This window comes from Myotis daubentonii, chromosome 4 (assembly GCF_963259705.1).
Source record: "Myotis daubentonii chromosome 4, mMyoDau2.1, whole genome shotgun sequence".
NCBI lineage: Eukaryota > Metazoa > Chordata > Mammalia > Chiroptera > Vespertilionidae > Myotis > Myotis daubentonii.
Window position 1 is genome coordinate 55,605,218 of NC_081843.1, and position 19,573 is coordinate 55,624,790.

The 19,573-nt window shown below is 39.3% G+C and overlaps 1 pseudogene; it reads left to right on the forward strand.

The window, feature by feature from the left end:
- Positions 1 to 7,796: 7,796 nt before the first annotated feature.
- Positions 7,797 to 13,643, forward strand: LOC132232497 (beclin 1-associated autophagy-related key regulator-like; annotated as a pseudogene).
- Positions 13,644 to 19,573: the final 5,930 nt, after the last annotated feature.

Below are 19,573 nucleotides of genomic sequence, written 5' to 3' on the forward strand. Positions count from 1 at the left end.
GAAATAAACAGACATCTTCATATTACTAAATAATCAGAGGAAATTCTGAGATAAATTAAAATTTTTATCTGACCTGAATTCAAGAAAGAATGTATTCCTTTCTAATCACAGAATACATTTCACAGATTCATGTACAGCACAATGACTGTTTGTAGATATTTAATATTTTTCAGAAATACATAAAGTTTAAGAAGAGTTTACAGAAAAATTAATCAGTTGTATAACCATTAGAGTTGTCATCTACAGAATTAGTCTTTTGGTTCTGTGAATGTAGTAATGCATAACTATAAACTGTTTTTTTTTTGTTTTGTTTGTTTGTTTTAATTAAATCTTTATTGTTCAGATTATTACATTAGTTACTCTTTTTTCCCACCATAACTCCCCTCCACCCAGTTCCCCCCACCCTCCGCCCTCACTCTCCACCCACTGTCCTCATCCATAGGTGCATGATTATTGTCCAATCTCTTCCCTCACCCCCACAGCCCTTCCCCCCCCCCCAAGAATAGTCAGTCCATTCCCTTTCTATGTCCCTGATTCTATTACAAGCGCCAGTTCATAGTGATTGTTCATCAGATTATTTATTCACTTGATTTTTAGATTCACTTGTTGATAGATGTGTATTTGTTGTTCATAATTTGTATCTTTACCTTCTTCTTCTTTTTCTTCTTCTTAAAGGATACCTTTCAGCATTTCATATAATACTGGTTTGGTGGTGATGAACTCCTTTAGCTTTTCCTTATCTGTGAAGCTCTTTCTCTGGCCTTCACTTCTGAATGATAGCTTTGCTGGATAAAGTAGTCTTGGTTGTAGGTTCTTGGTATTCATCACTTTGAATATTTCTTGCCACTCCCTTCTGGCCTGCATAATTTCTGTTGAGAAATCAGCTAACAGTCGTATGGGTATTCCCTTGTAGGTAACTGATTTTCTTTCTCTTGCTGTTTTTAGGATTCTCTCTTTGTCTTTTGCTCTTGGCATTTTAATTATGGTGTGTCTTGGTGTGGTCCTCTTTGGATTCCTTTTGTTTGGGGTTCTCTGCGCTTCCTGGACTTGGAAGTCTATTTCTTTCACCAGGTAGGGGAAGTTTTCTGTCATTATTTCTTCAAAGAGGTTTTCAATATCTTGCTCTCTTTTTCTGGCACCCCTATAATTCTGATGTTGGTACGCTTGAAGCTGTCCCAGAGGCTCCTTACACTATCTTCGTATTTTTGGATTCTTTTTTCATTTTGCTTTTCTGGTTGGGTGATTTTTGCTTCTTTGTATTTCAAATCTTTGACTTGATTCTTGCGCTCCTCTGGTCTGCTGTTGGGAGTCTGTATAATATTCTTTATTTCAGTCAGTGTATGCTTAATTTCTAGTTGGTTCTTTATCACAACATCGAGGGTTTCACCAGCCTTCTTGAAGATCTCACTACATTTATCGGTGGTCTCACCAGTCTTTTCGAGGGCCTTATTAAATTGATCGGTGGCTTCTAGACAGTTCTTTAAAGACCTTAAAAGTGTGGTTTTGAACTCTATATCCAGCAGTTTGCTTTCCTCCCATTCTGTCGTTTGTGTCCTGTTTCTTTGTATCGGCATTTTTTTATGCTTCGCTGTGTCGATAGAGTGCCTTTCTGTGCTAAGTGTCCCAATTATCTGAGGTGACACTCTTGGTGCACCCCCTTGTGGGCTTTGTGCACAGTCTTGTTGTAATTAAGCCTTGATTGTTGTAGTTATCACTGTGAGGAATTGACCTCCAGGTCAATTGGCTGTGAGAATCAGCTGTGTCTGCAGTGGGAGAACTTCTGTGCTGGAGACACCCCTCTGGGGCTAGACTTGCTTCGATGGGGCTTTGGTGCTCACTGAGTCTACCCCCTGAGTGTGTCTTTTATAGTTCCACGGAGCTGCAAACTGGATGGTCCCACTCTGACCTCTGGGCTTCCTTGCTCCTGGATCTCTAGGGAGGTGCTAATCTAGCCTTTGCCTGAGGCTATCCAGCAAAAGTCTCCCTGCAGGGCTTGGGCAGGGTGGGTCCCACGGGATCAACAGGGCAGGGTTAGCAATTATGGCTGCTCTCAGTCTTGCCCTCAGAGGCTCTGCTTCTCAGTGTCCCAGTAATCGCTGCAAGCCCCATGGAGAGAAAGCTGCCCTAGGGGTCCGACCGATACCATACAGTCCCGCTTCTCCCGTATGAGTCTGGGTCCCTAGAGACTCACCCGTAACTGGAGCTCAGAGCCTGAGACTCCTTCCCGATTGAAAAAGACAACCTCGCCCTCAGCCGCCAGCCTGTTCTGCATGCACTCCGCACCTTAGTATTTTACTTCCACACTGCGCCTCCTCTGAGTCTCTGTATGCTTTTCTCTTTCCTCCTAGTTGTAGAACTTCCACTCAGCCAGCCTTCCTGTGGTTCTGGATGATGTCCGTTCCGTCTTTTAGTTGTATTTTTGAAGTGGTTGTTCGAGGCAGCAAACTCCGGTGTTTACCTATGCCGCCATCTTGGTTTTTTCTCAACTATAAACTGTTTAAAGTAATTCAGTAAATACCTACTAGGAGTGCATGATCCTAAGCAATGTTCTAGTGTTATCTCCTTTGTTTTTATCAACAGTCTAATAAATATGTACAGTACTTAGTCTTATTTATAAACAATTTCAATTATGGACACTTGTATCCATCTTCATTAATACCATTATTGTCGAAGACATCATCATGTTTGCTTAGATAATTTGTTTATTAGATAATTTTCTAGACCAAATGACATTTTAAAACTTATTTTCTTACATGAAATATTTATAAATAGCCAAGATTATTTCTAAAGTTATTCCATTTCTTAATACTTTGCTAGAAAGAAGCAAATAATTATTGAACAGAGAGTAGATTGGAAAACCCATGGGTTTAGCTCTGCCATTTATCTCTGTAACCTTCATGTAACTACCTCTTGTCTCAGCCTCGGTGTCCTCACTTGCAAACAATGAATACAAATATTTTGAGGAAAGTTAAATGCAATTATGTACATACCATATTTTGCATACTCTCTGACACATATATAAAACCCAATATATTGTTAACTATTTGAACTAGTTTCATTAATAGATAATTGATAATTATATGTGAAAAACAAGTAGTCAATAGCTAGATTTACTGGAATATATATATATGTATATATATGCCTAAGCAATCAAACAACTGGTCTACCGGTCACTATGACATACACTGACCACGAGAGGGCAGACACTCAATTCAGGAGCTGCCCACTGGTGGTCAGTGTGCTCCCACAGCAGGAGCGCTGCTCAGCTGGGCTTATGGCTGGCAAGTGCAGCTGCGGCAGGCGCAGTGGGGCTGGGATAAGCAGGAGCGGCACCAGGGCTCAGGCTCCTTCCTGGCCACTTGCCGCTTTGCACCCTACTGCATCACCTAGGGGCGTCCCAGATTGTGAGAGAGCACAGGCCAGGCTGAGAGACCCCACCAGTGCATGAATCCGTGCACCAGGCCTCTAGTTTGGACATAAAATCCTTAGGGAAATGTGAAAATCTTTGCAGTATTAAGAAAATAGTGACACATTTATATTGCATTATATAAATTCACTTGGGTAACATTAAAAAGGCTGAATAAAAAAGATACGTCGAAAATATTTTTCCTCATTAACTGTTTTGATAGGTACCCCAGATTCCATGATTTGCTTATATGGATCCAATCCTTGATTAAGAATTGGTCAATTTAGATTAAATCAATCATCTGATCCCATCCTCTTGGACAGTATTATTTCATAAGTAGGCGCATGACCAAATTTAGAGCAGTCAAATAAAGAGACTATATTCTAGATCTTTTTCTGTTTGGTATATATTGCTTTCTCTTTATTTCTGAAGTTTATTATAGGTTCATGAATTCCTGACAGCCATGTTTTGGAAATAACAAAATGCCAAGAATGGAGTTAGTGAAAGCCTGGATTAATGAAGTAGCAGTAGATATGGCCTAATACTTTGTTATAAAGATTAGAGAAGACAATGATATGGACTTAGTAGCATTTGATTCATTTAGAGAAGGAGATGGTAATGAAAAGGAAAGAGAAAATAATGATCCCTAGGTTTCTAGTTTGTGCAGCTATAAGGATAGTAGCGTGATTTACTGATTCGGAGAATGCCAAAGAAGCATTGGATAAGGGATAGAGAGGTAGGTAGGTAGGTAGGTAGGTAGGTAGATAAATAGATAGACACATTTTAGAGTTCTCTATCAGTCCGGTGTCATTTCAGAAAACAGGAAACAGAAACCACTCTTGATGATTCAAATGAAAAGAAATTTGAATCATTCCTTAGATTTAGATGCTTACAAAATCATGGAAAGGGTAGAAGATGCCTAAAGTCATGGTCAATCATGTTCTGTTGATTTCAAGGTGATTAACCTGTAGATCTGGAGGTCAGGAAGCTACCACAACCTCTACCTTCACTGTTCACACTAGTCTCTCACTCCCATGAAGCCTGTCACCAAGTGTTAGGATATTGGTATCCACTGCTACAGAAATGCTCATTTCTGTTTCATCTGGATTGCCAGAAAACACAGCTAAAAAAAGTAGCTTTTACTTCATCTATCTCTTTCAAACCAGGACATTTAATTAGCAGCAGGAATATTTATTCTAGTCTCCATGATATAGGGGCAGAAACACTGACAGGCTTTAGCTAGATGCTATGTGTCAATGAGTCATCTATAGTTAAAGCATTCCAAGGTCTCTCAGGAACAAATGACTAGGGGCCCACTGGTTCCAAAGGTCTGAAACCCGTGTAGATAGGCTTCAGAATGTACAGAATTTGTAAGTTAGATGAGAAGAAATGAGCCATTGTTCTGAATTGTTAGAAACCAAACTAACCTCTTTAGACAAAGGGTTTTAGGTTAAATTTCAAAGAAAAAGACATCTACCAGTTACAAAACCATGAATTTTCTTCCCATAAGAGGACTAAATTGTCACTATGGGAGCTGGAAGTATTAATCCAGTTGCATGTTGTGAGGTCCCAAACAGTCTTCGGGCAATCATCAAATTGTAACAAAGCAGGCGCATGCATATGTGCTTTTTTCTTCTGAGTAGAGAACAAATAGCTTTAATCAGATTATGTAACACCTTTGCTGGTGAGAACCATTGTGTAGAATTTCTGTCACTGTAACCCAAGAGATACTGCTAATAAGCTAACTTCAAATTGGGTCAAAAGAGGGCTCTTCAAGGCCTTGAGTATAAATGTGAAACTTAGTTTCTTTAGAACAACTGCAAAGCACACTTTTGTCAACGAGAAAAGCAATGCTGAGGCCAGGACTTTTGCCTCGATTTCATTTCTATCAACAGGAAATTGGATTAGCCTCCTAAAATTGAATCTGAGAAGGGATTCATACTGGTGGAGCTTATTCTAGGAATCAAGCAAGAATGGCAAGGGGGATGTCATGAGTCATGCAATCCCTAGGCCTTTATGCTACTTCCATAGAAGTTAATTCTGTTAGACCATTCCTTAATTAGGTTCCAAATGCCAGCTTTCTTAGGGAGGATAGAGTCTTGATTACCTCATGTATTCCACCAAGCAATAGTAGTAGGTTGATACCTTCAGAAAGGTAACCTAATATTGAGTACTTGTTTTCTCTATGGCACAAGGTCTGGGAGTTAATACACCACAATCTATTTGGTAAAGTTGTTATCTTTTTTTAAATCAAAAATTGGAAATTAATTATGACTATAACTATAATCAATGTTCAAATAAAAATTTAAAGAGAATGAAGAACATTTTAGGGTCCAAATATTTGGTAACAAATATATACAGATTCCAAGCTACATAAAACTGTAAATATGCTATTCTATTGACTTGAGTTCACATTTTTTAATTTATCTTCATTTATTTTCTTTATTTTTTATTGTTAACACTATTACAGATGTCCCCATTTTCCTCATCTTTACCAACTTCCACATAGCCCCTGCCCAATCCACCCCCTTCCTTCTGGCCATCGCCTCATTGTTGTCTGTGACCATGGGCTATGCATATGTTTTTTGGCTAATCTCTTCACCTTCTTTCATCCAGTTGCCCTTCTGACAGCTGACAATCTGTTCCAAGTATCCATGCCTCTGGTTCTAGTTTATTCATCAGTGTATTTTGTTCATTAGATTCCACATATAAGTGAGGTTATGTAGTATTTGTCTTTCTCTGATTGGCTTATTTCACTTAGTGAAGAAGAGTGAGAAGGACAAGAGAGAGAAGAATGAGCTAAGGCAGAAAAGTGAGAAAAAGCTGGGCACATGAAAGGAGTAAAGGGGAAGAGATGAAGTTCAGTGAAAAGATATAATTTATAGTTTACATTATAATTATATCAGATTAGCAGAAATTTCCAACAAAAAGGCATATGAAAACAGTGTTCTCTCTCTCCTTTTTTTTTTTTTTGGTTAATCCTCACCCGAGGATATTTTTCCATTGATATTTACAGAAAGTAGGAGGGAGGGAAGGAGGGAGGGAGGGAGGGAGGGAGGGGGAGAGAGAGAGAGAGAGAGAGAGAGAGAGAGAGAGAGAGAGAGAGAGAGAGAGAGAGAAGAAGAAGAAGAAGAAGAAGAAGAAGAAGAAGAAGAAGAAGAAGAAGAAGAAGAAAAAAGAAAGAAAGAAAGAAAGAAAGAAAGAAAGAAAGAAAGAAAGAAAGAAAGAAAGAAAGAAAGAAAGAAAGAAAAGAGAAAAGAAAAGAAAAGAAAAGAAAAGAAAAGAAAAGAAAAGAAGTAAGGAAGATCGATTTACAGAGAGCCAAGCATCCAAAATACATGCCCTTGACTGGAATCAAACCCAGGACCCTTCAGTCTGTGGGCTCACATTGTATCCACTTAGCCAAACCAGCTAGGTCAACACAATGTTCTTTGTGATGTCAGTTGCTCTGTCTCCACCCCCAAATGCTATTGAGAAGCAGTCATCCTAAAATGTAACCAAAGTAAAACATGATATAATATGGGAAATTATGACATGTTATAAAATAATATGGAAATTAAAATAAAAGGAGAAGCAGTGTTAAATGCCAAAAGTTAGCAGAGGCTGCAAAATAGAATACTCCTTTAGAGAAGGGTGGCTGAGGAAGTTACCATACCTTTTTGAAATGCACTATAGAATCATTTAACTCTCGTGCCACATTCACCATATGAAAAAAAAAAATGGTTTTTATTTTTAAAGTGCTTTTTAAGTAGCTTTCTTACCTGGGATAATAATGTGGTGAACAACTAACATTTGTATTCTGACCCGCTTAGCATTAATATTTTTGTGTAAATTACTTTTCTGTCATAAACTAAATTTTATGCAAGTATGGGTTGAACATAATAGGTTTCCCAGATTTTCATGAGCCCAGTAGTAGAAGCTGATATAGAAAGGTGGGGGGGCCTTGCATATGTGGTTTTAGGAATTAGTTAATTGCAGTATAAATAATAGAATTATTAACATACTACCAACAGTTACATTTAAGGAAAATGAACCTATTCACTTAGGGCTTAATGAAATAAATTAAATATAAATATATACTCTTTACTAAAAATAATATAAATAAGGCCATGGTACTTAAAATTAATGAGAAAATATTGTAGTATTTTAATAGTAAAGAAAAAATAATCTATGCCTCAAACTCACTCTATAATGATCTGTTTTAAATGGCTCTCTCAAACAGTGTGGTTTATATACATCACCTAACAAAAGTGCTTACCTGATGTAAACATCCACAGGTTAATTGAATTATTGTAGGGATTCAATCAGCGAGTTTGAATTTGAATTTGTCATGAGTGATGTATTATTTTTGCTTACTTTAGGGTAATGGGTGTACTTGACAGGAGTCAGAATGACTGATGACTCACAGTATGAAGATTTTCTTAACACAGAGTGGTTGTACAGAAACACGACGAGAGGTAAACAGTTGAGGTGAAAATAAGTAAGCCTTCAGCTGAAAATGTGCACTATGCAATACCAATTCCTTGAACTGACTATAAACAGACACCAATATCAGGTTTCCAGTGCTTTCTGCCATAGGGCTTATTTTCTGCCAAGAAATGAAATTCATTCAGAATTGTCCCCAGAAATTAATCTTCTATGTGTTAAATCATATGTATGAACTAGGCACAGGAAGCTGATGCAATAATTTGTACCTTGAAGTCAGAAAATTTACCAATGTGCATGCTTTCTGCAGTCAGTTTAACAGAGAGCAGGTCTTTGGCTTCACATAAAGTATACATTAAGAGCCTATCCTGTACATCATGCATTCTTTACCTCCCTTTCATTTTCTGTTCAGTTATCCCTTTCTTCATCTTATTGTTCCAGTATCCTACATCTGTGCTACAGGTTGGGGCTCCAGGCAAGCCATCTTCACAATCATTTGCGTGGTGATCTAATCCTCTTGTTTAGAGAGCTCACAAAACTGGATCAATAGTCCATTTCTTTCTGACATGGGCATACAGCCCTACTGCCACTGTGCTCTGTATAGGGGAAATGCTATAAGTTGTTACCATTTTTCCTTTGTAAGGTAACAACTCCAAATTTAGTAGAAATTCTTTGTATTTCTATTTTTATAGTCTTAGTTCTAGTTTTCTTTGGGGGCTCAGAAGTGTTGAGGCAAGCAACACTCTAGGTGTCATCCTAGCTACTGGTCTGAAGATTTATTTTACTTCAATTTCCACAGTGCACTCTTCTCCTGTTGTGACTCCACATTCTGCACAAATTTTCACTCTGTCAGTGTCTCATCTTTCATCTTTCCATTAAACAGATCTGTAACTCTCTCTGTACTCCTGCAGTGTGCCCCTTGTCACTGCCTGTGTGCAAGGGCAAATGAAATCAGCGCTTTATCCTGGACGAGGCGATTTGGGGTACGGACTTATGATCTGAAGAATCTATTAGGAATAATTTATTCTTCAAACTTCCCTTCTTCTCATTAAGAATTACTATTGGATAAATCCTGATTTCACAGTTGTATTTCCATTTTTCATGCAACAATTGTCAAATGGAAAGAATTATAATATTGTGAGATGGAAAGAGATATTGGCTTATAGATCATGTCACGTTAACATTCTTGGAGAGTAGCAACTGCGTCTACTCACTGCTTCTCAAAGCAAAAGAATATAAAAGAGTTGTACTAGTTGCTCCATATACAACCTAGATGCAGGTCAAATAGAAATATCTCACTTTATTTATAGAAAGAAGGAATATTGTAAACAGAAAATGAATAATTCTACATTCTAAAGCTGCATTCAATAATCCTATATAATAAAAGCATAATATGCTAATTAGACCAGATGTCCTTCCGGACAAAGCCAGGGCTGAAAGGGCTGAGGCAGAGACGAAAACTGTGCCAGGCGGGGGCCGAGGGTGACAGGGGCCGAGACAGAGGTGGCTGTGATGGTGGTGGTGGCCAAACCCCTTGCACAAATTTTGTGCATCTGGCCTCTAGTAACCTATAATTTTTAAAGTGGACATTATCTAAAAATTTCATATTCCTTTGTAATTGGCAATAACATGATTATGTGACACACACACCCAAACTGGGTTGATTCTAAATGATTCAACTGCATTAATCTCTTTAGCCTCTTTATAAATATGGGACAGATAGGCTGATATTTGCCATGATTTCCTTACCTGGCAAGGTGAATAATCATAAAACTTTAAGAAGTCCCTAAATAATCTCTAGACCTACAGCAAGAAAGAGAAACAACCAAATAGAAAAACTCATGAACTGTCTGTTTTTCTTTTCAAAACTCCTTTATGCATTAAATTCCCCTCTAAACATGACCTACTACTTTTACTAGCTCATGTTTTATCTCTAGCTCCAAAGGTTAGCAAAGGCAGTGACAAAAAATACATGTGCACTATATATACTTAAATATATATTATCTACATATATAAAAAGCCAGTGGCCGTAATGCCAGAACGACCAAACGACCGATCACCAGGAGGTGCATTGATGGGTCCTGCCTGCGGCGGCTTGGCGAAGTCTGGGTCACACAATGCGGGGGGGTCTGGGTCCCCTGCAATTTCACACACTGGGTCTCTAGTACACTATAATATACAGGATGCGGTAAAAGGAAGTTCACGATTGTGAGTACACAAAACAAGAGTTTATTCTTGTATTATTATTAATTATTGTATGATTTCCCATACAAACAACTGTAAACCTGATCTGCCACACCCTGTATATATTGTATATACAGTATATATGATGGAGAATAAACGATTGCAAAGTAGTTCTACATAAATAACAGATTAAGATAATCACTATAAAGAATAATCATATGTTTACAGTAAAAAAGTTGAGATTTTTCTTTATGTTAGGCACACTATTATCTATTTTAGTTATATTCTCTCTGCTATATTCTCTCTATTTCCACAATAACCAAACCTATTAGGTAGATATTATTATCCCCATTTAATAAATAAGGAAAATTAAACATAGACAGTTTAAATATCTTGGGCAAAAGCACCCTTGGAGTTAGGGGCAGGGGCAGAATTTCAATCTATGAAATGATTTCCTGACTTAAAAACACTATTGTTTTAATTATAAAATCATCTCTCTTATTCTATTTGGAATGTGTTGTTATTGAGATCGGTTTAAGAGCATTTACAAAACGTCTCTGAAACATCATGAAAACTATACTTTTTATTTAAATAATTTTTGTTTTGCATTTTTTACAAAGTAAGACATTAGGGTTGTAGAGGGTTTTTTGTTTGTTTGTTTTTTAATTAAAATGAGCACTTTACCTGGATTTTATGTTTGAGAACCAACACAGTGTATCTACTCCAGTTGTCTCTTCACCACTTTTCACTGATTCTATAGGACTATTTTTTCAAATCCCATGTTCAATTGTAATTTGCTGTACAGAACCCATGTGAAAATGTTAACTCTACTGAATTAGGTCTGAATTATCCCCTACTCTTGTTTCTTGACTCTCTGTGAGCAAATCACAAAATTATTCCCAATGAATAAAATTGTTTGCAGAGTGGGAAGGGATCCCGGCTGCCAGAGGCTCCCGGCTGTGGGCCCTGGCTGCTCGCCTGGGACCAGGTGGACTCTGTGGATGGTGTGGAGAGGCTGTCTGCATGTGGAGGCGGAGCGGTGTCCACTGTGCAGCACCACCGGCCAGCAAGTGCATTCAGAATGGTGGTTTCATCTACTTGGATGGCCTCGACCAACAGAGGTTTTTAGACAAGAAGGAATGAATGGTTAAGCCAACTTAAGAGCAAGCAAGAAGAATTTCAAAAAGAAGTATTCAAAGCTATGGAAGGAAAATGGGTAACAGATGGAAACTAGTGTCCTGCAAGATGAGGATTAAATAGCTGAAAAAAACAATATGCAAAGGAAATGAAGAAATGAAGAAAAATTCTGAAGGCTTCTCAAAACCAAGGGAAAGAATCAGAAGCTTTATACTCAAGCACAGTGACATCAAGAGAAAAAGGAGAAGATTCAGAGGCACAACTGCAAACTTGAGGACCTAGTAGAAAAAAAAGGCCGTCGACTTAAAAAGTCATGATGAGCATCTGGCAGATCTGCGCTGATCTCAGGTATTAGAGCTCACCTCTGTCATTTTTCCAATCAAGGAAGTAGAGACAGTGCCGTGACCTCCGCACCATGAGCAAGCTTGCTGAAGTGGAGGACGACTTCCACTCTGGGAGATGGGTCTGTGATGACCACCATGGGGACACCAGCAACAGCATGACAGGGTCTTGGATTAGCCTTCCCAGCAGCTGGGACTACTCTGCCACTATAATTGGATGGAAGAGAAGGAAACCACACAGGGCCTGGCATGGAGCATAACAACCTGCTTACTCTGTCAGCGCCGCGCTGTGCCATGCCACTCAGCTGGCCAACATGTATACTAATAAAAGGGTAATATGCTAATTAGAGCAGATGTCTTCCGGATGACCTTCCAGATGTCCTTCCAGACAGAGCCGCAGCCGCTGCAAAGGGCCAAGGCACGGCTGCGAAGGGCCCAGGCTCAGGCCAGCAGTAGCAGCAGCAGCAGGATAATGGGGGCGGCACCGTCCCCTGATCCACCAGGTTGCCTCCAGCAGAGGGAGGCCAGACTGTGGCTTAGGCTGAGGGCCGAGGGAGAGGTAGTTAGAGGTGATCAGGCTAGCAGGGGAGCAAGTTAGGGTAGATCAGGTCAGCAGGGGGGCAAGGTAGGAGTGATCAGGTTGGCAAGGGGGCAAGGTAGGGGTGATCAGGCCGCAGGCAGAGGCAGTTAGGGGCAATTAGGCAGACAGGCAGGAGGGTTAGGGGTGATCAAGTCAGCAGGCAGAGGGGTTAGAGGTGATTAGGCAGGCAGGCAGGCAGGCGAGCAGTTAGGAACCAGCAGTCCCAGATTGTAAGAGGGATGTCTGACTGCCGGTTTAGGCCCCATCCCTGCAGGGATGGGGCCTAAACTGGCAGTCAGACATCCCCCAAGGGGTCCCAGATTGGGGAGGGTGCAGGCCGGGCTGAGGGACCTCCCCATGCATGAATATGCATGAATTTTTTGCACCGGGCCTCTAGTTTATACTAATAAAAGGGTAATTTGCTAATTAGACAAGATAGACTGGGTGTCATTCCAGACATCCTTCCTGACAAAGCTGGGGGCATGGCCAGCCTGCAAACCACCTGCAGCCCCTTGCCCAGGCCAGCCCCATCCCCAGTGGGGACCCCACCCTGATCGGGGCAGGACCAAGCTGCAAACCCCATAGTCAGCCGCCCCACCCCCCACAGGAACTCCCCACCCTGATATGGGGCCCCCTTCAGGGCAGGCTAGCCAGACCCCAGCCATGCACCAGGACTCTATCCTATATAATAAAAGGGTAATATGCAAATTGACCCTAACAGCAGAACGACTAGAACAACCGCTGGACCAGTAACTATGAGGCACACTGACCACCTCTTTGTCCCTTTCCCCAGCCTGCAGGCTCTGATCGCCTGATGGCCACCTGCAGCAGGAGCAGGACTGGAAAACAGGCGGGAACAGCCGACCTCTCGGCCCCTTCCCCTGGACATCAGGCACCGATCACCCGATGGCGAACGGGGAACTGGGGATGGGTGGCAGCCGGGGGTGGGGCCAGCTGGGCACCTGGGGAAGATGGCCCTGATTGCAGGCCAGGCCTAAGGACCATGCCTGCACACAAATTTCATGTGCCAGGCCTCTAGTTTTTCTCATATACTTGACATAAATCTTGCTAAAAAGCTGTGCAACAGTGAATTTTGTGGGGAAAATCTCAGCAGACAGAAATTTACTCAAGCAGTAAAGAAGCTGAATGCAAATATTCTTTACCTGTGCTTTTCTCAGCATGTAAGTTTAGGTCAGTTACAACCACTGCATCCATCAGGAATCTAATGTACCTGGTCAGCCCGAATTCTGAACACCTAGGCAGGTCAGACCCTTTGAAGTGCACGCAGACCTTGAGGAGTCCATGGAATTTGTGGATCCTGGAGTTGCTGGAGAATCAGCTGAAAAGTGGAGATGAGCACATAAGTGATGAGGAAACCGACTTGGACACAGACTGGGAGAACTTCCCAAGCCCCCGGCTTTGTGACATCCCTTCCCAGCTCGTGGGAGTCTCACAGAGCCAGGGCACCCAGGCCGCCCTGCTCATTGCCAGCAGCAGTGCAGGTGGGATGATCTCCTCTGCTGCAGCCTCGGTGACCTTCTGGTTTAAAGCTTACACTGGACACTGTTAATGAGCATGGATCAAACCATGCCAGACTTGCATCAGGAAAGTAAATTATGTATTTAGGTAAGATCATGCCTGGAACAAAAAGTTTTTTAACTGTTAAAAAAAATGTTTGCAGTTTTTATTTATCTAGAAATTATTTCTGAGAAGTCAGACACTCTTGAGTACACTAATCCCAGTACTCTCTCTGTCTCTCCACTATCTATAGCAAATTTAATATTCAAGCATATTGTACCCTTTGCCACCCATTGCCTTCTATCTTAGGTCTTCTTGCACTACTGTGAGTTAGAATCTCTTGATTGCATATGGTATAAAAGATGTTGAGAAGAGCAGAGAAAAAAATTAAATAACATTGGCTATTCAGCAAATGCTTTCTCTTTGTGTATTTGCACTTAGATATGGGCAGATCGGAGGCTGAGAGTTTCTTATACTAGTACATTGTGGGAGACCCCACCTTCTGGTAACCTGTGTCAGCGTTTCTCCTATTTTCTTTCTACATGGCTGTGTATATCTCAATAACTGTAAACTATTACGTTAATGATACATAGTAATGTGAGATAATTTATCAGATTTACCATAATTAGAAATAATTCTTCTCAGTATTTGACAAAATGCTGATTATTGTGTTCATGGTGTCCATGACCACATCTTTCCTAAAGGAAGATAAGAAAGCCTTGGAAGACATAACTAACTTCTACCACATTGGGAGAACTTCCAAGGTATTTCCTTTTTTTTTAAGAACTTCCTTTCGCCAAAGAGAAGAACCTATGTTTTTAGCTAAAATTTTCTATATATAAACTGCAGTATCTTATGAGTTGCTAAATATTTAAATAAATAAATCATTTATGTGCTCCAGGGCTTTTGTAAGGATTGTAATTTATAAATACTAGTATAATTAATAAAAAGTTACTAAGCCTCTACTGAATTTCCAAAATGCACTGTAGGGCATTTACTAAACCCATTCAGAATGGAACTACAAATAATTTAAAACTCTGTACTTTCAGGGTAAATGAGCAAAATGTATTTTGATGTTAACTTACTAATTTGATGGAGCTATAGACTTTCCATTAAGAAAACTAAAGGCAGCCCTGGCCGGTTTGGCTCAGCAGATAGAGCGTCAGCCTGCGGACCGAAGGGTCCCAGGTTCGATTCCAGTCAAGGGCACATGCCTGGGTTGCGGGCTCGGTCCTACGTGCAGGAGGCAGCCGATCAGTGATTCTCTCTCATCACTGATGTTTCTATCTCTCTCTTCCACTCCCTTCTTCTCTAAAATCAATAAAAATATATTTAAAAGAAAAGAAAACTAAAGGCATATCTATATCTTTGAGCATATGTAAAACCAATATATTATGTGTTATATTTATAATACATAATGGAAGGGTGTCTCAGTAAATTTCATCTCTTCTATACATCAGCCACACAATGTTTATCTAATTAATGGTCAATGGGATGGTAAGCAGGGGTTATTCCAGTTTGATATTACTGATTTTTTTTTCAGAGTCTAGTCTACAACAACGTTATGTTTAATTTGTAACCTAATTTATTTTAACCTCCTTGAAATATTCATGTCCCACATTGTGAAAAATGCAAATTTATTCCTCAAAATTTTTACTCAGTAAAATGATTGTGGGTTTTTTTCCAAATAGTTACTAACATGGCCTATGATATTCAATTACTATCCTCTTTCAGGGAAAAATCTGGTGCTTCTGGGAAGCATGGTTGGAAAGCTGTCCTGTACAGATTATCTCTAGGGTCAAAATCTTCAGTTACCTGTTCACTGGCTTCCTAGGATGAAAATGCTCAAATACATTCCTGACACTGCCCATTTTCTTAACCCTCATGTGTGAAAAGCTGCTTTCAGTTTTACTAGAAAAAGCAAGAAGAGATATTATGGTCTCATCACACATGCTGGACAGCAAAGTGAACTGCACACATTCTACTCCTAGTCAAAGCAAGTTTTTCAAAGCTTCTTTCTCTTTTTAATCAGATGTTCTGCTGTTTGGCATTGCCGATTTTTACAACCCCATATGAATACTTCATTTACTGACATCTGAGGCTATAAAACACCTTGGAAATCTGCTTCCAATTTTCAAAATTTGAGACTCCTTTGTACCTACACAGACAAATCAGCACACACATGCACAAACAGCTAATCATACTCATGATTTTAAAGTAGAGTTGTAATTATTTAAGTTATAAAGTGAACCAATAGAAAAACCAAAAACAAGTAACTACTGGGAGAAAGAGAAAGTACTATATGTATGTAACATCCTTAACTTCACAGAGGGGAATTAACTTGACACTCCATAAGTTTATGACTTACACAGTGTCCAGGGCACAAGTGCAAATACCACCAGATGAAACCAGGGAACACGAAAGAGCTATCTTTGGTTTAGGATCTGAGGTTCATTATGAAAAGGAAGAGGCACTGATTTCATAATCTCTGAAGTTTCTGTAAACTCTGTAATTAATGTTCATTTTTTAATCATTTGCAAAATTTGAATCAAAGAGGACTACATCCATATTAAGATGCAATTATCAAAGTATAAATTTATAAACAGATTGATAAATTATGTCAAGTCATCCAGTGGCCCCCCAAAATGAGCAATTTTTGAAGGTAACCCAAGAAAATTTAAAGTAATTACTTCAAATTTAGATACAACTATTTCCCCTCCCTGCCTGGGCGTCTGTGCTGTGAGATTCTTTACCCTTCCCCACGTGGGTGTCTGTACTTGTTCTTCAATAAATCTCCACCTTTGCTATACCATCTTCAGACCATGGATTCATCCTTTGACTCCGATGGACAAAGACTCCGGGGAACACCGTGTGTTCCAGTCCAAAAATCATGTATCACTATGACATATGTACATACATTATGCATATAAAGATAGAAAATAAATTGAGTGTGGCATGGTAGAAATGGTGTATTTTTCTTACACAAGTCTTTTTCATATATAAACTTAGCTGAAACTAAATTAAATATGAACATTATTTGTTGCATTTGGTAGTTGCAATAGTTCCCAGTAGCTTAGCAACATTAGAGTCCTGACATGTCAATACATGAATATTTTTATAAACTAGGCTTCAATTAATGTATATGGTCTATTACCGGCTTATACATTAGCATAATAATCTCTAGGTCCATCCATAATGTTGCAAAAGGTAAGATTTCCTTCTTTTTTATAGCTGCAGAGTATTTCATTGTATAAATTTACCACAGCTTTTTAACCACTCATCTATTGATGGGCCCTTGAGCTGTTTCCAGATCTTGTCTTTTGTACACAATGATACTATGAACATAGGGGTGCATGTATTCTTTTGACTTGGTATTTCAGGAGTCTTAGTATATATTCCTAGAAGCCAGATCACTGGGTCAAAAGGCAGTTCCATTTTAGTTTACTGAGAAACTCTATACTATTTTCCCTACAGTGGCTGCACCAGTCTGCATTCCTACCAATAGTGCACTAGGGTTCCCTTTCCTCCACATTCTTGCCAGCAATGATTGTTTGTTGATTTATTGATAGTAGCCGTTCTGGCAGGTATGAGGTAATATCTCATTGAGGTTTTAATTTACATTTCTCTGGTTATTAGTGACGCTGAGTATTTTTTCATATGTCTATTGGCCATCTATATGTCCTCTTTGAAGAAGTGTCTGTTCATGTTCTTTGCTTATTTTTAATTGTATTGTTTATAGATTTTTTAAAATGATTTTTATAAATAAAGTTGTTTTAGGTGATAATATGAATATATTTAGCTGGTTATTTGAAAAGCCTAATAATATAGTTATTAGGGTATGGATTTCTTATACTCCACTTTAAGAGATTGCCTTCCTGATCTTCTTATAGTTGTGTAATGTCACATGACTATTCTCAGCAAGAGTCATGGGATAAAGGTTGCAAATGTTACTTGTTGGCCTACAGTTTCATTAAAAGTGTAAGATACTCCAGAGTGCTTTGTTTTCCTGTGGCATTTTTATGGGTAATATTTGAAATGTACGCTGCCCTGTCAGTTTGGTTTCCTGAAAAAAATATAATAATCAGAAACTTCACTAATGATTCAGTGAGAATATACAGATTGATAAGAAATAGAAACATTATCACTCAAAGGCAATTAAATGTTGGGCTTAGTTATTGGCGCAGCATAATTTAGCATATCCTAATTGACACTTTATAAATCACATCTCAAATATAGATTGTTATGCCACTGAGAATGGACATGATGAAGCAAATGGGTCAATGGATAGTATGACGCTTATGGAGGAAAGACTGGAATGAGAAAACTGGTTTAATAAAATTAAAAGAAAAATTCCTACTCTTTTTGTCTTATTTTATTGCACTTTGTAGAATTTCCAGGTACACCTTGAATAAAAGTGATAAGAGAAATTATTTGTCTTGCTCCCAATCTTAGTGAAAAAAACATTCAACCTTTTAAAATTAGGTACAATATTAGTGCTAAGTTTTTCATAAATCTCTTTAGAGCACTATGAAAGTTAATGTTTATTCCTAACTAGGAGCCCAGTGCATGGATTTGTGCACCTTGAAAAGAACTGTGGGCCGCAAGGCTGCGGTGGGCACAGGGGCAGGTCTTGGCCCATCCTCCGCATCCCCACCCAGCCCCTCCCACTGCAGCCCCCAGTTCTCTGTCTCCCAGCAGTTGTGCTCCCACCACCGCTGCTCCCACGCACTGATGGCGCTGGGCCCACTCGTACCTGCTGACAGCACGGAGAGATTGGGGCTGGTGCCAGCAGCAGGTGTGAGCAGAGCCAGCACCGGCAGCAGGTGCGAGTGCCGGGCAGGACCATGGCACGTGGGAGCAAAGAATTTTTAGTAACCACCAGAGGCTCACCTCGATGACAGTGACCGGCGCCCTGACTTGGTCTGGCACCCCCGCTCACCTGCTTCATCATCCTGGCACGGCCGATGCACACCTGATGATCAGGCGCCCCTGGTGGTCAGCACATGTCATAGCGATGGGTTGTTTGGTTGGTTGTTCCGCCTTTCCGTCTATTTGCATATTAGGGTTTTATATAGAGAGATTAGCTTATTTATTTATTTTTTTTAACCAGGAAGAAATGCTAAATTTTACCATGTGGATTTTCTAAATCTGATAATAATATCATATGATTTTCTTTTTCTTAATCTAGTTATGGTGAATGACATATATTTGCTTCTCAAATATACAAGCAACTTTTTGTGCAGGGATGAGCCAAGCTTGGTCATGATTTGTTAACAATTTTACATATTATTGGATTTGATTTATTAAAATATTATTAAGAATTATTGTATTAATGTTCATGAGAGAAATTGGTTTCAATTATTTTGTTTGCTTATTAATGTCTTTGCCTGGTTTTAGTATTGGCCTCATAGAAGGAATGGGGACATGCTTTGCCTTCTTTTACTTTCTAGAAGAGTATGTAAAAATCATATTAGTTAGTTCTTAAGTGTTTAATTAATTCATCAGTGAAAGGATCTAGGCAGCCCTGGGGTTTTCATTGTGGGAGATTTTTATTTCAAATTTCAGTTTATTTTTATTAAAGGTATAGGGTAATTCAGATATCTAGGATAATTCAGCATATCTACTTTTTCTTAAAAGAGGATTGGTAGTTCTGCCTTTCAAAATATATTTCCATTTGAGTTTTTAAATCTTTGACCTAAAGTTGTTCATAAAATCTTCCTATAATACTTTGATGTCTTTACAACCTATATTGATGTCAATATTTTCATTCTTGTTATGGTTAACTTGCCACAGTTTCATAGATCCTGCAGAATACAAGGAATTCCTATGTCAGAGACACAGCTCTTTATCAGATCTGTTCAGTCTGCCTGATCTCCCAACTTCAGTGAGGAGATGTGAAGTGGCTAAGTGGATGCTATACATGTATTGAGTTTGTATCACACCTGAAGAACCCCAAACTCAAGAACTCACAATCTTTTAATG